General features: G+C 31.1%; 1 long non-coding RNA gene across 1 annotated transcript; it reads left to right on the forward strand.

Annotated features, from left to right (window-relative positions):
- The first annotated feature begins 12,413 nt into the window (after nt 1-12,413).
- On the forward strand, nt 12,414-13,116 carry LOC145792805 (uncharacterized). Its single transcript, XR_014332721.1, has 3 exons — nt 12,414-12,434; nt 12,570-12,606; nt 12,973-13,116. It is a non-coding gene; the product is annotated as an uncharacterized LOC145792805 (long non-coding RNA).
- The last annotated feature ends 403 nt before the right edge of the window (nt 13,117-13,519 follow it).

The following is a 13,519-nucleotide window of genomic DNA, read 5'->3' on the forward strand; positions in this document are numbered from 1 at the left end:
ATAAACCCTATAGCCTCAGTGTTCTCATAGATACAGGAGCTACAGTCAGCTCATGTAAATGGAATGCCATACCAAAAGAAAAATGGACATTAATGAAACATCCAATTTTAGTTATCAGAATAGATGGCAACCATACTTCCATACAATTCAAGGCTAAAAATATAACTATTTGGTTAAATGATAGCAAATTCATTATACCAAAAATTTTATGTTTTCCGTATATGCATGGAGATTTCCTTCTTGGCAATAATTTTATATATAAATACCTTCTAATGCAAATACAGGAAAAGGCTATTTCATTAAGCATAAACAATGTCTTAATTCATATTCCCTTGTTAGAACAACATAAATACATTTGTGATAAAGAGTTTGCGCCCGTGCCGCGTGGTGATTTAACTCCCATCATCAAAACTATTGATGAATCACATTGGATTTATAAAATTTTAGAAGAAAATTTTAGTGAACATCCATTAAAACTATGGCAACGTAGTCCACGTTATTGTAGTTTAAAATTGAAAGACCCTAATGTTATCATTAGAGTACGACTGATGATCTATACTAGACAAGATATAGATGAATTTGATATTCAACTCCAGGAACTTTTAGACAAAAAGTTAATTGAAGAAACTAAAAGCCCTCACTCTAGTCCAGCTTTTATGGTAAGAAACCATGCTGAAATTAAAAGAGGAAAAGCCCGAATGGTAGTCAACTATAAACGGCTAAATGAAAATTTAGAATTTGATGGATATTTTATTCCACGAAAAGATGTTTTGATTAACTTAACCAAAGGATCAAAAATCTTTAGCAAATTTGATTGTAAAAGTAGATTTTGGCAAATTCAATTGACTGAAGAGTCAAAAAAATTGACAGCTTTCAGTACACCTAGAGGACATTACCACTAGAATGTTATGCCTTTTGGATTAAATATTGCACCACAGGTATTTCAGCGGTGGATGGATACAATTTTTAAGGATCTTAAAGATTGTTGTGTAGTTTATATTGATGATATACTTATCTTCTCTAAAACCAAGGAGGAGCATAAGAAACATTTAAAATTACTTTGTGAAAGATTCCAAAAACATGGAATTATTTTGTCTCCAAAAAAGATTGAATTAGAAAAAGAATCAATTGAATTTTTGGGAATAACTTTAGACCAAAAAGGTTTAAAATTACAAGAACATATTTTGTTCAAAGTACGAGATTTTCCTAATACTCTTGAAAATATAACACAATTACAGAGTCTATTAGGCATTTTAAATTATGGACAAAATTTTATTAAAAATCTTTCAAAAATAGAAATTCCTTGGTTAACCAAATTAAGGAAAAATGTTATTTTTGAATGGACAGCAGAAGATGTTGCTTTAATTAAACAAATTAAAGAAAATGTTAAAACTTTACCAGATGTTTATCTTCCTAAAACAGTTGATAAATTAATTTTAGAAACAGATGCCTCAGAAGCATGCTGGGGATGTGTTCTTAAAGCAATACCAAGTAATTTATGGTATGATAAAGAGATACCTTTATCAGAAAATGGGGTTAGACCAAGAAAAAAAATCCAATACCCATAAAATTACAAAAAGAAGAGTTAATTTGTGGATATAATTCTGGAACATTTAAACCAAATGAACAGAAATATATTATTTTCGAAAAAGAATTACTTGCAATAAAATTGGCAATAAAGAGTTTTCATATTTATTTAGCCCCAGAAAATTTTATTGTACGCACTGATAATAAGGCAGTAAGAGAATTACTATCAGTGTATATAATTGAAAATCTCTTCCTTGTTCAATAGGTTTTTTATTGATCAAGAAATCTTTTACAAATCTTTCTATCCATGAAAACTCTTTATTGCCAATTTTATTGCAAGTAATTCTTTTTCGAAAATAATATATTTATATTCATTTGGTTTAAATGTTCCAGAATTATATTCACAAATTAACTCTTCTTTTTATAATTTTATGGGTATTGGATTTTTTTCTTGGTCTAACCCCATTTTCTGATAAAGGTATCTCTTTATCATACCATAAATTACTTGGTATTGCTTTAAGAACACATCCCCAGCATGCTTCTGAGGCATCTGTTTCTAAAATTAATTTATCACCTGTTTTAGGAAGATAAACATATGGTAAAGTTTTAACATTTTCTTTAATTTGTTTTATTAAAGCAACATTTTCTGCTGTCCATTCAAAAATAAAATTTTTCCTTAATTTGGTTAACCAAGGAATTTCTATTTTTGAAAGATTTTTAATAAAATTTCGTCCATAATTTAAAATGCCTAATAGACTCTGTAATTGTGTTATATTTTCAAGAGTATTAGGAAAATCTCGTACTTTGGACAAAATATGTTCTTGTAATTTTAAACCTTTTTGGTCTAAAATTATTCCCAAAAATTCAATTGATTCTTTTTCTAATTCAATCTTTTTTGGAGACAAAATAATTCCATGTTTTTGGAATCTTTCACAAAGTAATTTTAAATGTTTCTTATGCTCCTCCTTGGTTTTAGAGAAGATAAGTATATCATCAATATAAACTACACAACAATCTTTAAGATCCTTAAAAATTGTATCCATCCACCGTTGAAATACCTGTGGTGCAATATTTAACCCAAAAGGCATAACATTCCAGTGGTAATGTCCTCTAGGTGTACTGAAAGCTGTCAATTTTTTTGACTCTTCAGTCAATTGAATTTGCCAAAATCCACTTTTACAATCAAATTTGCTAAAGATTTTTGATCCTTTGGTTAAGTTAATCAAAACATCTATTCGTGGAATAAAATATCCATCAAATTCTAAATTTTCATTTAGCCGTTTATAGTTGACTACCATTCGGGCTTTTCCTCTTTTAATTTCAGCATGGTTTCTTACCATAAAAGCTGGATTAGAGTGAGGGCTTTTAGTTTCTTCAATTAACTTTTTGTCTAAAAGTTCCTGGAGTTGAATATCAAATTCATCTATATCTTGTCTAGTATAGATCATCGGTCGTACTCTAATGATAACATTAGGTCTTTCAATTTTAAACTACAATAACGTGGACTACGTTGCCATAGTTTTAATGGATGTTCACTAAAATTTTCTTCTAAAATTTTATAAATCCAATGTGATTCATCAATAGTTTTGATGATGGGAGTTAAATCACCACGCGACATGGGCGCAAACTCTTTATCACAAATGTATTTATGTTGTTCTAACAAGGGAATATGAATTAAGACATTGTTTATGCTTAATGAAATAGCCTTTTCCTGTATTTGCATTGGAAGGTATTTATATATAAAATTATTGCCAAGAAGGAAATCTCCATGCATATACGGAAAACATAAAATTTTTAGTATAATGAATTTGCTATCATTTAACCAAATAGCTATATTTTTAGCCTTGAATTGTATGGAAGTATGGTTGCCATCTATTCCGGTAACTAAAATTGGATGTTTCATTAATATCCATTTTTCTTTTGGTATGGCATTCCATTTACATGAGCTGACTGTAGCTCCTGTATCTATGAGAACACTGAGGCTATAGGGTTTATAACGTGCAAAATTAAATGTTCCCAATAAATATGTATATCTTCTTTTTCCTTGGCTAGGAGAAAAAATAATATCATCATTTTTTGTTTGAAAATGATACATATATACGGACTTAATATGTTCAAGTTTTCTTGTTCCTGGAAAAATAGGAATCTGAACATTGTTTGAAGTAATAGATTCTTGATTAGAATTATTACTTGATTCTCCAATGCTTAACTTTGAAAATGATTTGTTAGAAAAATCTTTTTCAAATACAGAAGTTGATCTTTTAATTTTTGGAACTGTATTTTCAATATATAATTTTTTTCCTGATGCCTGCATTTGTAATTGTGCAGGTTTTTTTATTTTAGAAAATTCTCCTTGTCCCACTAGGTCTTGGATTAACCATTGTCGAGGGACTTCTAAATCGCTCCAATTCATTAGACGAGGTTGTATTACCGTGCCAAATGGTCTTGGTTCAAAGATCTCAACAATTTTATTATTGTTTGATCTTGTTTTTGTTTCAGGAAATTTGGTTAATTCGTGAATTGTTTTCCAACGAATAGCCAAATCATGAGAATTTGATTTCATTCCTAATCCTTGTGTTTTAATTCTTATTCTGACTGTATCTTCAAGATTAGGATCATTTATGGAAATAAAGAAATTTGGTCTAACATTAAACCAAACTACTCCATTAGCCAAATTAGATCGAATTCCTCAAATGATTGCTTTCATTGGGTCGGAAAATCTTTTGTCAAAAATTACTGCCAAAATAGGAGTATCTATCCCTTGGCGAAATAAGGTTGTTATAGTTACTTGAATTAATCCAATATGAATATATTAAATTTCAGGATATTTCTTTTTCCATCTTGCAACCTTTTTCTTATCAAAAAAAGGAAGATCAATATTTCCTTCTTCTGACCATTTTGCTTGAGTGTTACCACTGTATTGTTCAAACACTCTTGCTGAAAAGAAGTTAAATTTTGAAAGTTTGTAAATTTCTGGAACAGCAACTTCTTGCATTTTTTCGAATTTTGCTAATTCTTCGTCGGTAAAAGTTTTTTCTTCCCCGATTATATCTCCAAGTCGAATTGCCAGCAATTCTTCTTGAGATATACTATTTGCTTCTTGAGATATTTCTTGACTATTATTAGTCATCATGAAGATTAGTTCTTCATCTGAACTTTCTTCATCACTAGAAATTTCATATAAGATTTCTTCTTCATCAGAAATTTCTTCTCCATATATTATTTCAAAATCTTGTTCTTCAAGAACTTTGATCATTTTCTTTGCACTTGTTCCCCGTTTTGGGCATTCGGGTGCATAGTGACCTTCTTCGTTACAAATGTAACATTTACAAGTTTTCTTTTTTGAAACACTTGTTGGTTTCTTTTTTCGAATATACTTTTTCCTTTTTAAAAAAGTTTTGTTCTTTTTCCAAGGTTTCCATTTATATTTTCTACGCTTTTTGGAAAATCCTTTTCTTTTAGGAAATGTATTACAACCAATTTTCCAATTTTCTTTTAAAATTTTATCACAACATTTTTGACCATATGGTGAGTTAGAAATTTGATTTTTTATTTATTTTTTCGCCTTTACTTCTAGACACCGATCTGCTATCAGCCTTAGAACATAATTAATGCGAAAACCAAGATTATCATATTCTTCCTTCCCCATTTTTTTGAGAAAATCAGGATATGTTTTAATACATAACTCATCCCATGGATTAGGGAGTTTATGAAAAAATTGATCTAACCAGGGTTGATTTGCTGGTGGATCAATAAGACAATAATATTTTTTAAAAGTTTGAACATAATCTTCAAAAAGGCAAATATTACATAATTCTAATTTAGTCAAAATATAATTTGCATCTGCTTGCAAATTAGTATCTCCTGCAAAACCACATAAATTTTCTTTTATGATTTTTGCAAACTTAACTAAAATTGTGTCAAGTGTGAGAAAATTTGTTAACAAAGCCGTTTTTTGACTTTTCTCAATTTCAGATTTTTCCCATTGTCTTAACCATTGCAACACATCTCCCTGAAGAGTTGTTGCAATATAATCAAGGAATTTTTCCTTTGACCAACTATTTTTATAATTGGTAATTATGATGGACAAGGATTGTGCCCAATCATCTATTGCTTGTGGTTGATCCTTAAAAGGAACATGAGACAAGTCTAAATAAGTACCATTTTGAGCTATTGGATACTTATGATTATTATCTTTTCTAAATATTACTGACTCAGGTGTAGGATTGGAGGTACTTCCAATGTTAATATCATTTTTAACTTCATTTGTTTGAATAAAGTCAAAATTTTCTCCATCTCCCCATGTGCCAAATAATTCGGGATCAATTGGCTCGTCTGCCTTTCTTTTCCCTTTATTTATTTCTGATGAAATATCTTGATCTATTGATTCTTCAGATGAGGATGATTGGCTGTCATCATCATTAGTTGACATATTAATATCATAATTAAAGTGTTGTAAAAGGGTTTCATTTTCTAGATAAGTTTCTCTTATCTGATCCAGTAGCCTATTTCTTTCATCAATACCTAAGTCTGGGTCTTTATATAATTTTCTCCAATAATCCAATATTTCAACAATATTTTCATATTCAGTTTTATTATAGGTATTGGTTTGGAGTACCATAATATCTCCTGTACCATAAAATAGCCTAGGGATGTCACTATCTCCTGGACTATTCATTCCATCATTGTTTATGAAGGATATAGTTTCTAATTTTGTCACCAAATTATTTATTTGATTTTTTGCTTCTTTATTTAAATCAATATTTATTATAGAACCCAAATTGTCTATTTTAGATTCTATAGACTCAACTTTAGTCTCTAGATAATTTTAATTTATTTTTTGATTTTTATCTAATTTAGAAAACCAAGAACACATAATATCAGTAATATTATTTAGACTAGAACACACACTATTTATATTTGCAGATTCTTTAATAATATGCAGACTATGATCATATTTATTATTAACATTATTTTTTGTATTTCCAAAGCATATTATATTATCAGAATTAATTGCCATTTTAGATTGTTGTTGGTACCTAAGACCCTCCTAGTGTATTATTTGGTGCCTAAAACCTCTCTTTTATGATCTTAAAGACTTAATTATGGCCAATAGTCAAAAGATCTTAATGAGTATATGGGCTTTGACATACACTAAGCATATAGGTTTTACAACAACTATAAATATTTTGATCATATGTACTAAAAGAGTATGAGGCAAATCATGTGTTTGAAGAATAGTTTAAACCCATTTGTAATTCTATTATTCATGATGGGCTAGTGTAGAATTGAGGCTTTAAAAATATGTAGTTAAGCTTTCCACTCCAAGCATAGCCTCTATCTCATATTTTATCATCAACATGTGAGAGAGAATAAGAGTAGGGTTTTGGAGTAGAAAACAACAATTACCAAGAAGTCTATCGCTATTGAAATCCCACACATAGTAATTAGATTTTTCTTTTTTCTTTTCTTTTTTTTTTTTTTTTTTGTTAATTGTGTTAAATAAAAAAAATTTAGCAAGACTATTTATAATTTCCAATTTATCTTAACTTTTAGCAATAATAACACTTATCCAATCTACCAAATAAACATCGCCTTAACATAGAAGATGACTTCAAACTCAATGAGAGAAGTTGATCTTGTAATACTAATACAGATCACATCCTAATTATATTTACCTAATTTTGGCATATTTGAGGATAACCATTATCCATTTAATCTCATCATTAATTGATTATCTAATTTTCTTTTATATCTATTATAAGTAAATTCCCTGTGTAAATATAGATTCTTACATCTTCAAAAGCCACAAACAATCCAATCATAATATGTGAATCTCTTTCTCTCTTCCATGGTTTCTCTTCTTGATCATAACTCTTACTTATATACACCTCCATGTATAGAAACAACAATAACCCTCTTGTTTCTCTCACTAACTCCATTTCTTTCTCTCTCCAAAACCCTCATGCATTCCTTTTCATCATTCCAAACCCATAGATGGTTCTCAGATATGGGAGACCACATTGGGATGGAGAGTGGTGTTGACCTAATACCTCATTATGAAGAAGTGGTGATCGACGGTGGTGGTAGCGAAGAGAAGTATCAGCGACAGCATTGTGATCAACGATGGGAGAAGAGAAAGAAAGAGTACCCGCCACCGATACAGTTGCACATGCCGTGGGTGTTGAAGAGGTACTATACAAGTGACGGACGACTGATCATTAGGGAAGAGAAAGTCAGGCAACGCCAGTATTTTCAGGCGAAAAGGCTCGATGGTCGCCTCACTCTCCAACTCATTCATCTCGTTGAGGACGACAACGATGATGAGGATGAGAGAGAAGATAAAAATGGTGAATCCGAGCAATGCCATGAAGATGGTGGTGGTGATGACAAAAGTAAAAATCGGGTGGTTGAGGGAGAGTTTATAGTAAAGTTGTCGTCGGAGTCGAGAAGGATGGGGCGGGGGACAGCGGTGATGGGTAGTGGACGTGGGGGCAAAGTACCAGTATCAGTACCTGCATTTTGGCTATACGTATTTAGCAGCATTATGGCCATGTTGGATGTAGTTTATGAGGTTACTTATACGTGTTTGGTGCAATTTCTATTTGCAGTTTACAAGACAGAAATAATTTGACGTTGAAAATAAAAATTTGATTATCAAGAAGTAGAGAAGGTGGTACTTTTAATTTCTACATTCAAATTATTATTTTCCAGCTTGCAGAAAATTGTACCGAACAAGCCCGTGATTGTCTATCAATTTGGCTGTGCATATTTAGCAGCATAAAGCATTATATGATGGAAATGCTAAAATAGTCTTAAGAGCTGTTGTTAGTGATAAAAAAATGTATTCAATTATGTAAAAGTGTTTGGAATGTGTTAAAAATATGTTGATATTATAAATATTTTAACGACATATAGTTCTTATTAATAGCCCCTAGGCTGACATATGTATAACTGTCTATCGATGATTTTGGAAGATGTGTTTTTGTGGGTATGCAGGATTGGCATTGAGTTGCTAGAGCTTTTACGGTCATTAAATTAAAATAGCACAATTTAAATATTAGAATTAAATTAAAACAATTTTATGTATTAAAAATTAAATTAACACAATTTAATATTGGGAATAAAAATGACACTTGTATTTAGTATTTTGAAAACCAAAAACTTAAGGGCAAATTACACTAACAGTCCCTATAGTTTGGGACTCGTGTCACTTTGGTCATTGTCTTTTCAATTACGACACATTTGATCCTATATTTTGAATTTTGTTTCAAATAAGGACAATTGAAGATACTATTTGATAAAATATAAACTAATTTGACAATAATAAATGTCAAAAAAATATTTTTTAAATTTAAAATACTATTTGTACACACCAAAGATAAAATTATGTAAAATTGATAATTTTTTTGGATATTTATTTATTTTTACCAAATTAATTTTTATTATGTGTTTAGATGATGATTAGGTAATGGGTGATTGTTAAGATTTTAATGTGTAATCAATATATTTAATATATAAAATGTTTTTAATTTTGAATTTTTTTAATTTAATGGATTGATTTAATAACGATATCAATGTCATTGCCATCTTTGACTTTTGAAAATATAGAAACTAATTTAATGAAAATAAAGCAACCACCCATTACTTGATCATCATCCAAACATATAATAAAAATTAATTTGGTATGAAATAAATAAATGTCTAAAAGGCTTATTAATTTTACATAATTTCATCTTTAGTTGGTAGAAATAATTTTTTAAAATTCAATAATATTTTTTGGACATTTATTTTTGTCAAATTAGTTTATATTTTATCAAATTGACGATTTTGTTTTTGAAATTAAGCAATGATATTTTCAATTGTCCTTATTTGAAACAAGATTCAAAATTCAAGATCAAATATGTCATAATTGAAAAGTCAAGGACCAAAGTGACACAAGTCCCAAACTATAGGGACCGTTAGTGTAATTCGCCCAAAACTTAATTAACCCTATAGTAAACATGAAATATTAATAATATTCTAATGTTTTATATTATATTGTTTGGTACACATAAATTTAAACTAATTTTCTTATCATATATTTTATGTTTGAATTTGGGCAGCTCAACTTCTTTGAGTAAAACTCGAGCTCAGGCTTGACCTAGAATTGGACAAGAAGTTCAAAACAAAAGTTTGGCTTGGGTTCGAGTTAGATCCCTTCATATTTCGTGTTGAGTTTAGACAGCCGTTCAGCTAATCCAAATTTATATAAGATTCAGTGCTTAGTCTCAAGTGAATCAAAATGAACAATTCTAACTCAACCCAAATTGTGATCATTGGGTTTAGGCCTGAAAAAAACCTAGCTTTAAGTTTTGAGATATTTATGAGCTGATTCTATTAATTAAATTTATTTACCTATAAGTCATGTTCTTATTTTTACCTATCAATATTCCTAAAATACCTTTCATTCACCTTGCTCATCCCTACTATGACTCCTTTCCCGCCTGTAAGTGCCCACTTCCAACTCTTGTCTCTGGGTCTTAACAACCACCTCCGATGATAGTTTCCAACGATCACTCCAACGATGGATTCCGATGACATTTCCCCGGCCATTTTCTGACAAAAATAACATATTTACCAAGTCACTACTGCCAACACTTCCACCACTTAATCACTCACACTCACTCACTCACATTTACACACGCGCGGGTGCGCACACACACACACTCTTACTTGCTTACTCTCACATTCATTGTCATTTACTTATATATTTATTCATTCACAGAAACATAACTACACACAAATAGACACAGAGGAAGTAACAGCGATAGGTTTAATAAATTTATTAAAAACATATTTAGTGATAACAAATCACTTAAAAAAATCATTAATAATTTATCAGTGATAAATTTATTACTAATTGAATTGTAAAAAAATTACAAATGATAAATTTGATTCACTCACTCTTATCAATTTTGTTAAAAACAGATTTGTACAACTCAAGTTATGAGAATTTTAAAATTTTTAGCACAATTCATACAAGGGTGAATATGTCTAACAGAAAATGCAAGTTATTATGACCTTGTGAGTTTAACGCATGGAGGTATTGAGAAATAACTTTGAAATTTCAATTTATGGCAAGAGCTCCCAATTATAAATGGGTAGTGAATTCCATTTTAAGATATAATTACATCTTCCATAATCATTTAGCAATGGTAATATGTTATTGAATCATAATATTGTTGGATTTATTTTCTAGTGTGCCTCAATAGCCTACATATTTTTACATGTTTTATTTTATTTGGACTCCATAATTAGATAAAGTCAATATTATATATAAAGTTCAGTAATTAGAATTTTAATATAATCACTCTGGTAAGATAAGAAGGAAACCTTGATGGATTAGGAATTCTTCTAATAGAGTTTATTTGGCCCTCTTCTCTCCTCTATATAAGGATGGGTGACTCCCCCACTACAAGAATCTGCACTTTTCGCGACCACTTTTCGCGACCAATGTAAAAGTTGGTAGCTAAAAGTTATCTTTTGGCGACCAAATATTAATTAGTCGCAAATGATCATTATTTTTGGCGACCAAATATTATTGGTCGCCGAAGGTTATATTTTGGCGACCAAAAAATGACTTGGTTGCAGAAAGTGATATGTTTTTGTCGACCAACTACAAATTTGGTCGTGGAAAGTCACATATTTTTTGGCGACCAAAAATTTGGTCGCGAAAAACTTATTTTTAGCAACCAAAAAAATTAGTCGCCAAATTAATACTTTTAGCTACTAATATTTTAGTCGCCATTGATTGAGATTTGGCGACTAAAATATTTTGGTCGGCGAAGGTACCTTTTCTGCGACTAATATGGTCTTTTGGTCGCCAAAAGTTTGGGAGAGAAATTTGATTTTTAGTGGGGCGGGAATTGAAATTTTTTTGCGACAAATAAATTTGGTCGCCAATTTTAAAACGACATCGTTTTGTACCATGAAAGCAGAGAAAAAAAAAAAAAACCCTAATCACCATCGTCTCTATCTTGCTATGTCTCGGTCTACCTCTCCCTCTCTGTGTTCTTTCTCTCAATCGGTGCCCACTCTCTCTAGCTCACCGAAGTCCCTCGCCACCGTTGCTCACATCCGTCGCACATCGCCACCGCCGCAAATCGCCATCGCCATCGCCCTCTGTCTTTCTCTCACACAGAGGGAGCGATTGCTGGGTATTCGCTGCTGTGGTTGTTCACTACAACAAAAAGTATCTTTGGAGACGAAAACTAATGACGAAAATAAATTTTGTCACGAAAGACGTACCTTTTAGTGAAGAAAATAATTTTTCGTCTCCAAATGTACCAATTTTAGAGACAAAAATAAAATTTCGTTACCAATCTGCATATATAATAAAAAAATTAGGTGACGAAATTATTTTTCGTCATTATTTATATTTTTTTTGTCACTAAATATTTTTCCGCTAATTTTTCGGATGGTGCCAAAATTTTCAGACTTTTGGTGAGGAAAAAATTGGTCACTAATAATAAAATTATTAATGACGAATATATTTTCGTCACCAATAATTTTTTATAATTTAATATTATTTAATGAAAAAACTATTTTCGTGACTAATAATTTTATTTTTAGTGAGAAAATAATTCTGTCACCAAATAAATGATTTAAATGCTAAAGATTTTTAGAGGGAAATGAATATATTGGCGCCTTTAGATATATCTGTTCCTCTCACACACAGATTCCAAACCTCACCCTACATGACCTCACCTCCCCCTTTCTCTTCTCTCACGCCTCACGCCTCTGTGTCTCTTCTCTCTCACGCCTTACGCCTCACGCTGCCCTCCTCTCTGTTACTAGAGCATCACCGCAAGGGTTAGGTGAGCACACCGTAAGGGTTAACACCACCGTCGCTTTGTCTCGGGTAGGTATGTCCTCTATTTCGCCCTCTCTCTCTTTCTCTCTCTGTGCGTGTGTGTGTGTCTCTCTGTCTTCCTCTCTTTGTCTCCTTCGATTTGGGGCTAATTATTTTCTTCATTTTGCTCACTATTTGACATAAACAGGGGAATTTGGGGCTTTATTGGCATCAAACTGGAAAGGGTATGACCCTCTCCTAATTTCTTTTTCTCGTGTTTTTTCTATTACTTAAGGGGATTGAAAAGGCATTGGTAGCATTATGTAATGGGTTTTTATTGGACTAGGATATGATTTTGAATATTGGTATATTAATTTGGGATTTGATTCCACAGTTTCTTTCTCTTCTGATCTTTTGGTGCTACATCAAGTTTTTTTTTGACCTTGGATAATGATCCTTTTGATATGTTTCCTCATTCTCACATATATTGGGTTATCCACTGGTTCATTGGTCAAAATTTTGGTCAAATACTGTGGCAATTTGTTGAATTGATTAAGTTATTTTTTCTTTTTAGTTAATGAAATCTTAGTTTCAAATTCACACCAATTCAGGGTATTCGAATTCAAGGCTTGAGGGTTTTGATTAAGAATTGGATTGAAGGCTCGAACCAGGTTCTAAAATTAGAGCTAAAGCTCATTTACTGTGTCAACTTTTCCCCTTCCTCTTGTACCTTACCAAGAAGGGAAAAAAATCTAGAAAGAAAAGAGAATTGTTTTGTACTATGCCTTGTTACTCATGCCTTGTGTTTGTCTTTGTTTATATGTTTGGAAGAGAGAATTATTTCAAGATTTGGATCCACTGTTGTCGAACACTTTTGGCACTATCACTGCCCTCTTGCAGGTATGCTTTATATTGTTCATAATAATATTTTGTAATCAGTTTTTGGCCCCACAATTGATGTTTGCTGCAGTGTTCTACATTAATCACTGGCTAATCTGCCTCTCAAAGAACCTACCTTAATTTTCTTTTCCATTCATAATTTATTTTACTAGAAAATGCTGTTCGTCTTAGCTTTTCTTTTGTCTATCAGACATAGATTAGGTTCCTTTATAGAGCACAGCAAACAAGGGGTATATGTTCCACTCTGTCTTGTGGCAG

This window comes from Camellia sinensis, chromosome 6 (assembly GCF_055761805.1).
Source record: "Camellia sinensis isolate YWXY chromosome 6, ASM5576180v1, whole genome shotgun sequence".
In the NCBI taxonomy this organism is placed as follows: domain Eukaryota; kingdom Viridiplantae; phylum Streptophyta; class Magnoliopsida; order Ericales; family Theaceae; genus Camellia; species Camellia sinensis.